Consider the following 14,230-nt stretch of genomic DNA (forward strand, 5'->3'; position numbering starts at 1 on the left):
GACAACGAGAATAACTTTTAAAAACAACGAGCACACAGCGTTCCCTGAACTCTGAATTCGGCCTTCAGTTTTTGATAAACAACACTACTGAAAACAATTGGAACTATTTTCCCCCTGAAAACGAAATTATTTTTCCCATTTCCAAAATATTTACCTATTTTTTTGGCACATGGTACTCTGCTTAAAGTAGAACTATTCTTAGAGAACAGAACTTCTATTTTTAGAGATACTAGAGACAATATTTTACCTCAGCCTCTAGCACATGTACAGTATTGTATAAATATGTGATGGAATGGTCTCGACCTTCTTTTCTGTATTCAGAGCCATTTCATGTGTAATTTTCGCAATTCATTCAGCCGATATTTATATATGCATTATCTTAATGATACAACTGCTTGAAAAACTTACAGTATAATACTCATTTTCGTGTATATACCATACACCATTTCAAATGCAATGTATGTATTTTGGGGTGGGTTGGAAAACACATGCATCGGTATATGTTTACTATTGCTTAGTATTTAGTAATGATTGACGATTGACATAATACGTGGAGTGGGTGTTGTGAATCTTTCTAGGACCCTAATTAGATATACCCGATTTATGCCCTTATGCGGTTATAACAAAACATACCCTTATAAAGGCATAAGAATCATGTCCATATTCAGGCATAGCCCATGCAGTCAAAATACGGCAAGGCTACTGACTCCTAGAAAGCATAACGTGTTCTTTAACCAAACCAAGCCTCCAGCAGCCCGGGAATTCCCCCTGCTTTTGTTTTGATTTGCACAAGAACTCCTGGAGTCCAGAAAGAACTGTTAGTTCTTAGTGACGTCTTATGTCCAACCTTACGTCAAACACGGCACCTTTCAGGTATAAATATACCAACATTGCCTTAAGCAAACACATGGTGGTTTGGAGCAGAGCGGCTATCTACTTGCCCGAAGCCCAGCTGATGCGAGAGCCGAAGGAAGCCGACCCTCCTTGACGCACTGAGAGAGACGCTCTCTTTTCTCTTGCCGAGAAATCCAGCTCCGGTATTTCCAGTCACCCTTGCGGGTTGCTGGGAGATCGAGTCCTGAGAGAGAGATACAAGACCTCCTACATTCTATAACCAAGGTACGGAGCTGACTAAACCCTTGAGAGAATTCTTGATTCAGATTCTTGGCAAAAAAAAACAACTTAACTTAAACTGCAACTTACTTACTCCTTCCCACGTATTAGGCTTAGGTCAGGTACACCGTGGTAGGCGTATATTAGAAGCACCAGTTGAGTACGTTAGTCAATGTTTTTATGTATGTATATATTTTATCCATTTTAAAGTATCATATGGCTAAGAAACCATATCAATGCTTTTACAGTATTATTTCATAATACTCCTTTTACTGTACGCACTTTACTTCATGATAAGTATTGCAACTGTGGCAATTCATTTCTCTTGCATGAGAAAGAAGACTGCTCAATAAATAACACCTTTTATTGAAAACGCCCGTCTCTCTATTTCTCTGCACTCTGGTGAGACTAAGCATGCACGATTGACTGAGTGAAATAGTTGTCTATTGTTTTCACACGACTCTAGAGATATACTCTTTATTCTGAGGGAGCAAAGTTGTCATGTTTATGCGGTTGTCAGAAGCTAATCCCTTCTTGTCTAAATCAGGAGAGTTAACTCTTTCTTGAACATTCGAGAAAGTTTCTAGTGACCTCTGAGCTAGCTGGCAAAACTAATTAAGTCTAATATAGTCAGTAGAGACCTAGATGACCTCAGTCCTACGTCTACACTGCTGTTTATATTATTCCAATGCGCAGAGCCTATTGGGAATATAGGAACTACACTACACGCTAAGGCGGAGGAGCGCTGCCTCACTGCTCTCTGAGCAGTGCAAAAAGGAAAAATAAAATGATAATAACACAAAGCTATTATCATTTTATTTTGTCATATTGGCTCAGTTTGTTTTCCTTTTAGGTGCGGGCAGGGCTGGGCTGTCCAGAGCAGGGGGAGGAGTGGTGGGCTATCTTGGGCCAGCCAAACAGACATGTGCACTTAGCATTTCTCCACCCTGCTGTGCTGCACAGCTGTGTGGAGAACAGTCCCATACTCCCAGTCCCTGTCTAAGCAGTGAACCAGGCCACTCAGAACAATCATGACACTGCTGTCATGATGGTAATACTATTAGCACTGCTAATGATTCATAAATTATGAAGGCAGTATGTATGGTTCTGTCATCCACTAAATGATCTCCCTTCAAGCCATATCTTTGAGCATTGAAAATGCTGCAAGTCACAAAAGGATGAACATCACATGAAAGGTATAGCAAGATAAAGGTAATCATAAATTCCATTTATTGGGGCGTCAGAAAATCCCCCTAGGAAGATAATACAACCCTCACTTGCAACTTGTTACATGCTTCATCATTGAGCCTGTCTTCACCTAGACAGATATTGTGTCAGGATGGGCTCAACCAAAACAATATGGGTGCTCTTGATGTTATATGTGGGTATACAGGTATTTGTTAAGGTAAGTGGATATAAAATTGTCTAGAGTTAACAGATTCAATATTTTACTCATGCTCACTCTGGTGGCAAGATTAAAAAGCGGAGAAGCAGATGGTTAAACTAATCTATTATCATTGCATCATGTGGTGTCAGTCAACATGTTTTCCCTAATACCATATCCACTAGGGAACAAAAGGTCTCCATCAGGGGTGTAAGATTCCTTCATCCTATGTACTGTCTCATGATTGGGAAGTCATGAATTTTGGGATGATAGACAAGACAAATAAAAAAGCAAAAAATAGGCAATGGATACTCACTCGTATCGCGCAGGGTTTACCATGTTAAAAGGCAAAAGGCTACAGCATTCTTGATTCTTACCATTCACTCATCATGCTAACCCTGCCTGAAGAATCAAGCTTTAGAGGATAACCCTTCAAATTCATGTATTTCTTCTCAATAAAATAACATGATGCATTTTCTTACTCATATTCGAGGCACCATCCAAGTAGTAAGGTGTGCAAGTGCTGAGCAAGTTTACATACACCAGTTCTCTTGGATTTGTTCATAAGATGGAGCATCATTGTTGAGACCTGCATTAGGAAAAATTATGGCAAATTGGTTACTCTCTCAAATACATTAATAACATCCAAGTGCAAGTTTGTTTTCTATTCTGCCTTTTGTATTCACCACATCCTTTGCCTAACCAAAATCTAATAGTTTTTCCCTAATGCCCATCTTTATAACCAAGAAATGAAACCCAACCCATCCACACTTAACCATCTAGCAAGGTCATCACCCCTTTAACCTTATCCATACTGACAGTGTCTCTCCATCATTTTACTTCACTTAAATTAATTGAAATAGCCTAAATCCTCATCGAAAGATCTACTGTTTATTAAAGAAAGCTGGTTTTAACCATCATATAGCCTTCCCTGTGAAATACCCAGTCCAGATAAAGACACCTTGCAGTACAAAGTCAGACCTATACAAGCAAGAGGCAATACTCTCTTTACATACAAACCCAAACTGCAAAATGATAAATAATTGTTCCTTTTCCTCTACTATCTCTCTCAGCAGCCCATAACATCTTACCATTCACAGCCATTGGATTTCAAACAACATGCTTCCTGTCTGGGTTCAACACAACCTTTGAAGTTCCTCTGAGAGAACTGTTTACTTCTGTAAACTTACAGTTCTCAACTAGTTTCAAATCTGGCATCATTAACATCCATTGGAACAAGGAGAACAATTCCATGACAAAAACACTCAAGAAAATCAAGACCCTAAACGGTTAACATAAATCTCCACACACTTAAGCCATAATATGATTTCATTCTATTCCCCCCACCCCTAACACGCAGGAAATGGATCCCCGATCCTCTCGGTTGTCCACATCACCTGAAAGAACTTTTTAAGTTCATAACTCTTGACTGGTTATGTATATGCATACCCATTTTCATAGGACTTGTATTTACGGAAAGAACTTCATTATTTGTTTGTACTTGTGAGCTTGTCCATATAGTAGAGTCCTTCGCCGTGCGGATTAAATCAAAGGCACACCACAGCCAAATCAGGACAAAGCGCATTCCAAAAGCGCAAAACACCCAAATCAAAACCACCAAAAACGTAATCTACCGCATGCTGAGATCTCTCCAACATAATCCAACAGACAAAGCTCACTTAGTACTGCTACGACAGCAAAAAGATAAGCTATAGATACTAAAATGGGCAGTCAAAAGAGCTTTAGAGGAGGAGGTCTGGGCAAAACTGCACACCGACATCAAGCAGAAAGACATTGCAAGATTTTGGGGAACAATAAATAGCCTCACTCGCCCCAACACACGAAGGTATTTCATCCAACATCTCAGAAGAAAACTGGGCAAGATTTCTTGGGGACCACATCCACCAAGACAACAAACTACAGGCCACAGGATAAAAAACTATAATACACATAGGAGGAACTTCACCAGAGATCCACCGCGAGGAAGGGAGCGCCACAGAACCTTCGGGGGGAAATACTCCAATTACTGTATCCCCAAGTTGCAATATCATGGCAATCAAACAGCAAATAGGAAAAGGGAGAAGTAAAGGGGCCCTGGTCCCAAATGGAATTCCACCGGTCTTGTTCAAACAAGATGCAGAACTCTGGGCCAAGTCTCTCTAACCTCTCTTTACCTAAATAACACAAATTGGTACACCCACATCCTCTTGGAGGGGTTTTCGTAAGCTCCCTTATTTTTAAGACAGGAGATAAGTCTTTGGCAAAAAACTACAGCTTAGTAGTTTCCCTAGACAACAAGGCAAAACAGATAGATAGAGGAAACAGCACTACCTGCACCAACTTTGGTAAATAACTACAGCAACTATGAAAGTAAGCGTACTGCATTTACCAGGATGCAATGGGGTGAACCGTGCTGGAATGAGAGGCAGTGTTCTCCCTCCCACCTTGTGTTTGAAAGGCTCCCTTGATTCAACGAGCTGACGAGCTCTCTTGGGATGCACCTGTGTGCCTGTGGAGTGGCACTGTGACCTGTGAAGACTTGGGCACAATTTCAGTAACCCCTGATGACTTTTCTCTGCTCAATACTACTTTTGCTCTCTACTGACGAAGGGCTAAACCCTGAAACAGGTGTCTAGAGATAACAGCACTACCTGCACCAACTGTGGTGAAGAACTACAGCAACTTTGAAAGTAAGCGTACTGCATTTACCAGGATGCAATAGTGTGAACTGTACTGGGATGTGAGGCAGTGTGATCCCTCCCCCTTGTGAGGCAAAATACTTTGCAGGAACGCTCCTAGAAGAGCTCCAGTCATGGGCCAAAGAGAAATCAATCATTCCCCTTAATCAGACCGGTTTTGCAAAGTCCATCAGAACAACAACAAACATCTTGACCATGGCATTGCTGATAGACAAGGCGGAATCAACAAAAATGCTATTACACCTAGGTTTTATTGACTAAAAGGCTGCTTTTGACCATGTAAACTGTAACAGTCTCTGGGCCAAACTGGCAAATTGAGGTATACCACAGACTCTGCTAAACTTTATAATCAACCTGAACACAGATACACAGGTTCAGATAAAGTTGGACGATGGATCCTCTCTGTCAAGATGCATACCAACCAAGAAGGGACTCAAACAGGGATGTGTTCTGGCTCCGACCCTGTTTAACCTGTTTATAGCAGACTTTGTCCCGGCACTGAATGCCTGCAATTAACACGCTCCAAGAATAGGAGGCTTAGCACTACCATGCCTTCTCTATGCGGATGATATAGTCCTCATCAGTCAGACGCAGGTGGGCCGACAGCACCTTCTTACCACCACACAGGAATTCTCTGAAGCTAACAGTCTCAGCATCAATCTGGAGAAAGAAAGAACAATGACGATCAGGAAAAGCCTAAAGAAATCACCGGCCTGGCACTAGGGCAGCACACGCATTGAATCAGCATCGGAATACAAATATCTAGGCGTGATTATAGACGAGGGCAGCAACTTTGTTGCCCAGAAGAACTCAATTCATAAGGAAGGGTCTTGCCCAGGCCGTTTCACTAAGGAATCTAAAGACAAGTCAAAAAGTCCTTTATTTGGGGTTTTCATAACCATAAAGTGCGATGTAAAAATAGTCTTTCTTTTTTTATCACATTATAAAATGTTCTGTATTACAAAAGTTAAAAGTTTTGTCCTTTCCATAAAATAATTTAGATTTGCATCTACAGTATTTAACATGAAGACTAAGCACTCATTTCTGTTAAATTCATTCCATTAAATGTTTGTAAAAAGTGTCCCTTTATGTGGCCCTTTCAATATTGTGGGTCTGCTTTTCAGAAGAGGTTACTTATTCATAAGAAATGTTTTACTCCTCTTCAAATCAATATGTTGGATGTGCCCTCCAACCAGCAGATTACAGCTTGCCTACAGGTGTGCATGTTTAGTTCATTAAAAACTAGTTTAAGGAGGGGGGGCGTGGCTAGCAGGCCATGATGGCGGTCGGAGTCTGCTAGAGCTCCGGTGCCGCCGGGGAGGAAAAACTCCTGCAAGTCGTGCCTGGGGGACGACATACGCCACTACGGGACGGGAGCTGCCTCTACAGAGCCCCTACACGACTCGGTGAAAATCCGGAGGCCATACGAGCCCGGGTCGCCGAACGGCCGACAGGGTGCCGACTGGGGCTTAGCTCCGGGTCACAAGCCGGGACCTCGAGTGGTGGACATAGCTGGAGCGTGGAGCGCAGACCGGCGCGGCGACTTGCGGCTGTTCCGGAGAGACTGTCCGCATTACTGCCTGCATGCCGGTGGAGGGCTCTGGCCGAGCGACGGACGAAAGGTCGGAGAGAAGGCCTGAAATTTGAGGTGAGGCCGGTCCAGGAGGGGTCTGACTGCTGCGCTGGCTCGGCGGCCCGCCCGAAGGCCTGGTGGACTGCTGGAGGCGAGTGGAGACGCGGGGGGGGGACAACCCTGATATCCTGCCTGCCTTCCATCCCCCCTCCCTTCCCCTGCTGCAACACGAGGTGAGGGCCGATGTGAGCTGGGAAAGCAGATGGCGCCGGCCTGAGTGAGGGCCCAGGAGCGCGGGAGACCGCCATTACTGCCCTGCGCCCGGGGGGGAAAAAATCGCCGGGCTGAGGTGCCTCCACGCTGCGGGAAAGGGGCAGTGACGGCCAGCCACATACCTAGTGGGTCAGTCCTCCTGGACTCCATTGAGGCAAAGAACGCTGGGTGCTGACTGCGAGGCCCTGGAAGAGGAACTGCACGAGCCCTCCTCTGCGGGACGGCTACCTGCTGAAGACACCAAAAAACAGGGATCTGGGTCGGAGGCTTGAGCAGGGACGACATAGTGACTGGAAGGCGCCCGCACCGGGTCATAGCCCCTGACACTGACTGGGCCCGAAGACGAGAATCATGGTGCGGAAAGGGGCAAAAGCAATGGACGGCAGGGATGGGGCACCACCGGGGCATCTCCCAGACACTGGTCCAAGGGGCTCCGCACCGATGACACTGGACTCTGCCCTCTCTGATGACCAACACATGGACAAACTGGACCTGATACTCAAAGAAATCAGAGATTCAAGGGCTGCAATTGAGGCGCAGATGGGCACCCTTACCACTAACCTCTCGCTGTTAAAGGCCGACCATGACAAGCTGGTGGACAGAGTTAAAGAACAAGGTACGGTGTTGACGGACCTCGCCCCGACGGTAGCGGACCACACTGGCTCCATCCTACAAATCCAACACCAAGTGAAATCCCTCATGGAGCGAGTAGAGGACGCCGAAGGCCGCAATCGGCGTAATAACATCCGCGTCATTGGACTTCCGGAACGGAGCGAGGGGGCCCACGCAACGGAGTTTATTGAACAGTGGTTCTGGGATAACGTGGCTGAGGAAGGCCTGTCACTGTTTTTCTGCGTGGAGAGGGCCCACCGGATCCCCACCGGGCAGCCGAGACCGGGACAGCCGCCACGCCCAATGATTGTGAAAATCCTCAACTACTGGGATAGGGATGTGTTGCTCCAGAAAGCCCGGGTAAAGTCCCTCATCGAATATGAAAATAAACGTATCTCACTGTATCCGGACTACACCAACCTGGTGCAGAAACAACGGTCCTCTTATTATGCCATAAAAAAGAGGCTTCAGAAGGCCAAACTCCTCTATGCCCTGTTGTTTCCAGCCCGACTTAAGGTGATCCACGACAATAAAACTCACTTTTTTGAGAGCCCCACAGATGTGGAAGAATGGCTGGAGGTGATGGACATTGAAGAGAACCCAGGACCGACACAGGGATCAACGGCCGGTGGCTCCAAGGACGCCTTAGATCACATGGATGATATGTCCACCACACAGCACACGGACCCCAACCTTCGTAAACCTACTGTCTTCCAACAGAAAGAAGGGCAAAAAGATGCTGTTGCGATGGTGGGTTCCTTTCGGGGAGACAGGGAGACGATACATACGGGCACTGAGGACAGCACCTTACATTCCGACTCGGAACACAGTATGGTATTGTTCCCGACAGTCACACCTAGAGCGGCGGATGAACTCCTCGACAACGCCCAAGAATAACTGCTGATACGGACGAAACCAGGGACTCTAAGATCTAATGATATCCCCTTTTTTTTGTACACTGGTTGAAAAGTTGAGTTCATGAAGGGGGGAGGGACTCTGTAACAGGGGGACCTGAGTCAGTTACATCGCTCTGTGTTGAGGTCCGACTGACCCAAGATATGCTTGCTGTATGGTGGATGTGATTGAAGGACCTCGTGATCTCCATCCCCGCGAAGTAAAGTGGTACAATAATACGTAAGTGAACACAAAATCTCCCCCTAGAGGCTGTAAGTAATTGATGTTTATACAATGACTCTCCCGGCGGCGCCGTTAAGCCGGCAGCGCCGACAAGTATGGCGTTCTGGACACGGCCCATGCTTCGCCGACCCCCCAAAGGCGCATGCACCGTAGATTGTTTGGTTAGGTTTAGCATTTTCTGGTTCGGCACAGCACAGTTCCTAGGCTGCGCCTATAAAGTTCGAGTTGGGGTAAGGGTGGGTAACGTCTCCTGGCTAGTGCTGATGATACACTGAGCACAACACGAAGTGATACTCATTGTGCCACTTGTACTTGGACATGGCTGATACGGTAGGGAAATATAGGCTGGCTACCTGGAATGTACGAGGGCTAGGCGCAGTACAAAAACGACACAGAATACACGCCTTCTTAATTCGCCAACGGGCGCAGATAGTATTCCTTCAGGAATCCCACCTAACACTGTCTGAGGCACACACATTGCGAAAAAAGTGGAGAGGGTCTGTGTTCTCCACGATGTACTCTGCCTTCTCCAGAGGGGCCACTATATGGGTACGACATGGCACCCCTTTCGTGGAATTAGAGAGGAAGGTAGACGATCAGGGACGCTATATCTTGGTGAGAGGCACATTAGACGGTAAGATGCTGGTCCTAGGAAGCATCTACGCCCCGAACTGTGACCAGGACAGGTTTTTAGCAACTGTAGGGCGGGCCTTAACTGACTGGATAGATATTCCCTGGATACTGGGGGGAGATTGGAACATGGTTTTGAATGTTGACTTGGACAGATCACACCCCCCCTCCAGACGACGGGAGTGCACAAGATGGGCGACTCATTTGGGACGTGGCTTCAGGGATGGGGACAGGTAGACGTATGGCGTAATTTTCATCCAACACACAAAGAATACTCATACTACTCCCCAATGCATAACCTACATACTCGCCTAGACAGATTCTTGTGCACTACCTCCCTACTGACTACGTGTACGTCCTCGGACTACCTCGCAAAAACATTTTCGGATCACAGACCGCTGACACTCGAACTACACTGGGGGAGAGTACCTTCACCGGTACCCACCTGGAGACTCAACCCCTTACTTTTGGACGATGCCCCGTTCCGCACACATCTATCTGATACCCTAACTAATTATTTCAGTGAGAATTGGGATTCCACGTCCTCGAATCTAGTGGTATGGGATGCCATGAAGGCTGTGATACGAGGGGATGCGATTAGCCAGCTGGTGGGGGCCCGGCAAGAGATTCAAGGAAAACTGCGGGGGGTGGAGGACCGCCTGAAAGAACTAGAGACGGCAGCGGGAATAGACCCGGAGCGAAAGGGTGACTTACAATTATGCAACATAGAACACGCGGAACTCCTAGAAACACTGAGGGTTATAGATTATGGGGACTATTTGCGGCGCCAACATGCGGAGGCGGATAGATCTGGAGCCCTGCTGGCTCGCCGGGTTCGGGACACCCCCGACATCCCTGTGATCACGCAAATCAGAGACGACACGGGTAGGGAGGTGACCACACAGTCGGAAATTAATGCTACTTTTAAGGTCCACTTGGAAAGACTATATGCCCCCCCCCCCAGAGAACGGGGGTGACGACATGATAGGATTCCTACGAGAGCTACCGTTCCCGACCCTGACCCGGGAAGCGCGGACTGAGTTGGCCGGACCCATAACACGACACGAAATAAAACAGGCTATCCACTCCCTGAATCGGGGCAAAACCCCTGGCATGGACGGACTGCCTGCGGAATTTTATCAGGCTTATTCTGAAACGCTGGTACCCGTCTTAGAGAAAATTTACAAGACCGCTTATGAGGTCGGCCACCTACCTGCCACGACCATGCAAGCTTCTGTGATCTCCATCCCGAAACCCGGCAGGGATACCCTTGACGTAAATAATTACAGGCCACTTTCGATGCTCCCTACGGAGTATAAAATACTTAGCAAAGCTATCGCTATGCGGGTACAGGCCCATCTCCCTACCTTAATCCACCCAGACCAATGCGGCTTCCTGCCGGGGAGAAACACTTCCCAAAACATGAGGAGACTCCATGCCCTCATGTTGGCCACGCCACTGGACCTGCCACAGGCTGGCTGTATTGCCCTGGACCTCCAACAGGCATTCGACTCCCTGACGTGGGACTTTATGTTTGAGGTCATAAAGCGCTTTGGTTTCCCTGATACTCTAATAAAGTGGATACGTTTGCTGTATACCCACCCGACGGCTAGAGCAAGTACGGGTAGATACACCTCAGATAGCTATGACATTTACAGAGGCACCCGGCAAGGCTGCCCACTCTCGCCATTGCTGTTCGTGCTCACGCTTGAGCCTCTGGCAATCGCACTTCGGACCCGTGCGGCTGAGATGGGAATAAACATCGGTGGTACACATAATCTGATCTCCATATACGCCGACGATATCTTAGTGTATCTCCGAGATCTGAATGGAGACCACTCCCAACTGGCAACCATCTTTGACCGTTTTGAGGCCATCTCTGGCCTAGCCATAAACCCGTCGAAATCCCTCGGTTTCTATTTCCAGGAAGGACAACGACCTTCTCATATACGATTTGGTGACTGTCGGATCCAAATAGCGCCGACCACATTTAAATACCTGGGCATTAATGTCTATAGAAGTCAAGAAGACCAGATTGAGGGTAATGTAAGGAGGGCAATTACTGGTCTCCGAGGTAGTGTGAACTTTTGGGCCTCCCTACCCCTATCTGTCATGGGTAGAGTGGCGATTTCAAAGATGGTCCTCCTCCCCCGGATGTTGTACTACTTCGTAAATCTGCCGGTCCTTCTTCCACAACACATATTTGCCACACTGAACACACTACTGATCACCCTCATATGGGGCCCGGGGAGACGACGAATAAGCCTCAGAAAACTACAACTGAGTACCAGAGAGGGCGGCCTAGGGGTACCAGACCTACGGGGTTATTACTACGCAAGCCAACTACAGTGGCTGACACGATGGGTGGCGGGTAGGGACCTACACGAGAACGCGTTTACACAGGACCGACTGGCACGCGGGGAACTACACTCCCTTTTGCTGCCTACAGCCAGGATCCCCCGGGACTGTCACCCTCTGCTGCGCAGTGCTTTACAGTGCTGGCGAAAGGCACTGGCGTACACGGCTGGGACCGCCCCATATGCGGATAACATCCCCCTGTTAGGACTCCCGACACCGCAAGGTAGCCTGACACAACGCAGATTACGGCCCTGGACAGAGGAGGGTGTGGATAGAGTGGGCGACCTGTTCGGAGAAGACACGCTGATGGATCATGCCTCCTTTGTACAGTCCACAGGAGCCCCATTACGCTTGTACCTCCTACACGCCTTAGTGATTCACTATGTTCGACGTACATGGGCTCCTCAGCGCACCAAACCGAAACAGCATGAACTGGTACATCTCCTCCATTATATGGGGACGGGGGGACACCTAGTACGGTGGCTCTATGTGGGCATTAGGGAACACGCTGCCCTACCCCTTACCACACTCAGGGATGCTTGGGTTGAGGACACGGGAGAGGCAATGTCAGATGGGGAATGGAAGATTGTCCTAGAACACCACAGGAGAGTGTCCAGAAACGTCAAATTCAAATTCATACAGGCTATGGTATTACACAGAGCGTATCTCACTCCCCACAGGATCCATAGAATGTTCCCTAACTCCTCCCATAACTGTCCCAGATGTCAAGGAGATGACGCTGATACCCTCCATATGCTATGGGCATGCCCGAGGTTACACGCTTATTGGGGGACGGTCAGACACACACTGAACGATATTACAGCCCTGCAGCTCCCAGAAGGGGCACTGCCCTGCCTGATAGGACACAGGAAGAGTCCCAAGACCCACAGAGCACAACTGAAATTCTTAGACTTGGCACTCCTGTTGGCAATCAGAGTTATTACTATGAGGTGGAAGTCGGCCAGGCCACCGAGCGCAGAGGTGTGGCGTTCTGATTTGTTGAAATGGGGTAAGGCTGAAAGTGCGATCCTACGCAGAGAGGAGGAGAAGGGGGCCCGCAAACATCCCATAGCGCAAGATTGGGAGCGAATGCTGATAGAAATGGAGAGTATGGACCTAGAGTCCTCACAGGGAGACACTACATGATCATACACGAAAGGTGCAGAGCAATGGAGCTGCGGGTTGGGGATATGGCGGACAAATGTGAGGGTTAAGCCAGCCAAACGTCGATAACTCTTTCTGGACGGGATATGGCCCATGTGTCGAGGAAACAGTGTGTACCTGATATTGCGCTAGGAGACGGGAGGGTGGGATAGGTGTGGGTGGGATGGAGTTTAATCAACAGACAATAATGTAATGTGAATGCACGGTACTTACTGATGTAATACGAAGGATAATATAGCGAATTTAAAGAACATGAAATAGAACCACCTGTTAAGCCGCAGACAGTATATGTTAGAAAATGAGAAAAGACTGTTAAGTGGTAAAATGTTCAAAGTACAATGCAGTGTTTGATACAGTCATGAATAAAGTATTTTTTTTTAAAAACTAGTTTAAGGAGCATCCTTCTTGAGTTCTTGACTGTGGGGCATACACACATCAAATGTCTTATGGATTCTTTACAGTATCCACATAAACAGCAGTTTGCATTTTGTTTTTTACCTTTCCATGTTGATAACAAGTCCTTCGGGTCGTGTACTTCTAATCGTACAGAATAAAACTCCTTTTTATCGCTAGATGGAAGTGTGCTGATAAGTAGCCTTGCAGCTTCAAGTGTGTGTAGGAATTTATTATTGTCCATGCAGGTCGTCGTTTGGCCAGAATTTTTTTATCTTCCAGTAGGAACGTTTTCTATGCTGTAGCGTTACATTACCCTAGTAAATGTTGCCCTGTGTGCCTTGCTATCCCATGACTCTTGAACCCCTAGTTCCTCTAAGGCTCTTCCCAGAAGTTCGCCCCATGAGTTGTATAGTTTCTGTTCCATCTGAGCCTTGATTCTGCCCAGCATAATTTATGCAGTGCTCATGGTTCTGATGCTCGAAACGTTCAACATGATTTTACGAAGGTGTTCATTCTTTGATGTTTCTGGTTCTGAAGTCTGAATTCTAAACGGATCTGAGCTGGGGAAGCAGCTTAAGGGAGACAAAAAACGGCCTTATACACCTTGGTCTGGAGCTCATTCAGTACTTCAATTTCCTTGCCTCGACATATTTCCAAGCCAAATGTCAGAGTGGGTAATATATGTGCTGCCATCACTTTCAACAGGTGACTGTAGGAGGGGCAGCTCACTCTCTTTTTCAGCAATGTGTATGCAAAGATTAATGATTAGGCTTAAGCTCTCATTTCCTTTGTTTGATCTGTGAAAGACATACGTTGCCCCAGCATTACACCCAAGTACTTCTATGAGCCTGTCGCTTCTACTTGTTCGCCCTTTACGTACCATTTAAATTT

The sequence above is a fragment of the Lissotriton helveticus genome, chromosome 1_1 (assembly GCF_964261635.1).
Source record: "Lissotriton helveticus chromosome 1_1, aLisHel1.1, whole genome shotgun sequence".
In the NCBI taxonomy this organism is placed as follows: Eukaryota; Metazoa; Chordata; class Amphibia; order Caudata; family Salamandridae; genus Lissotriton; species Lissotriton helveticus.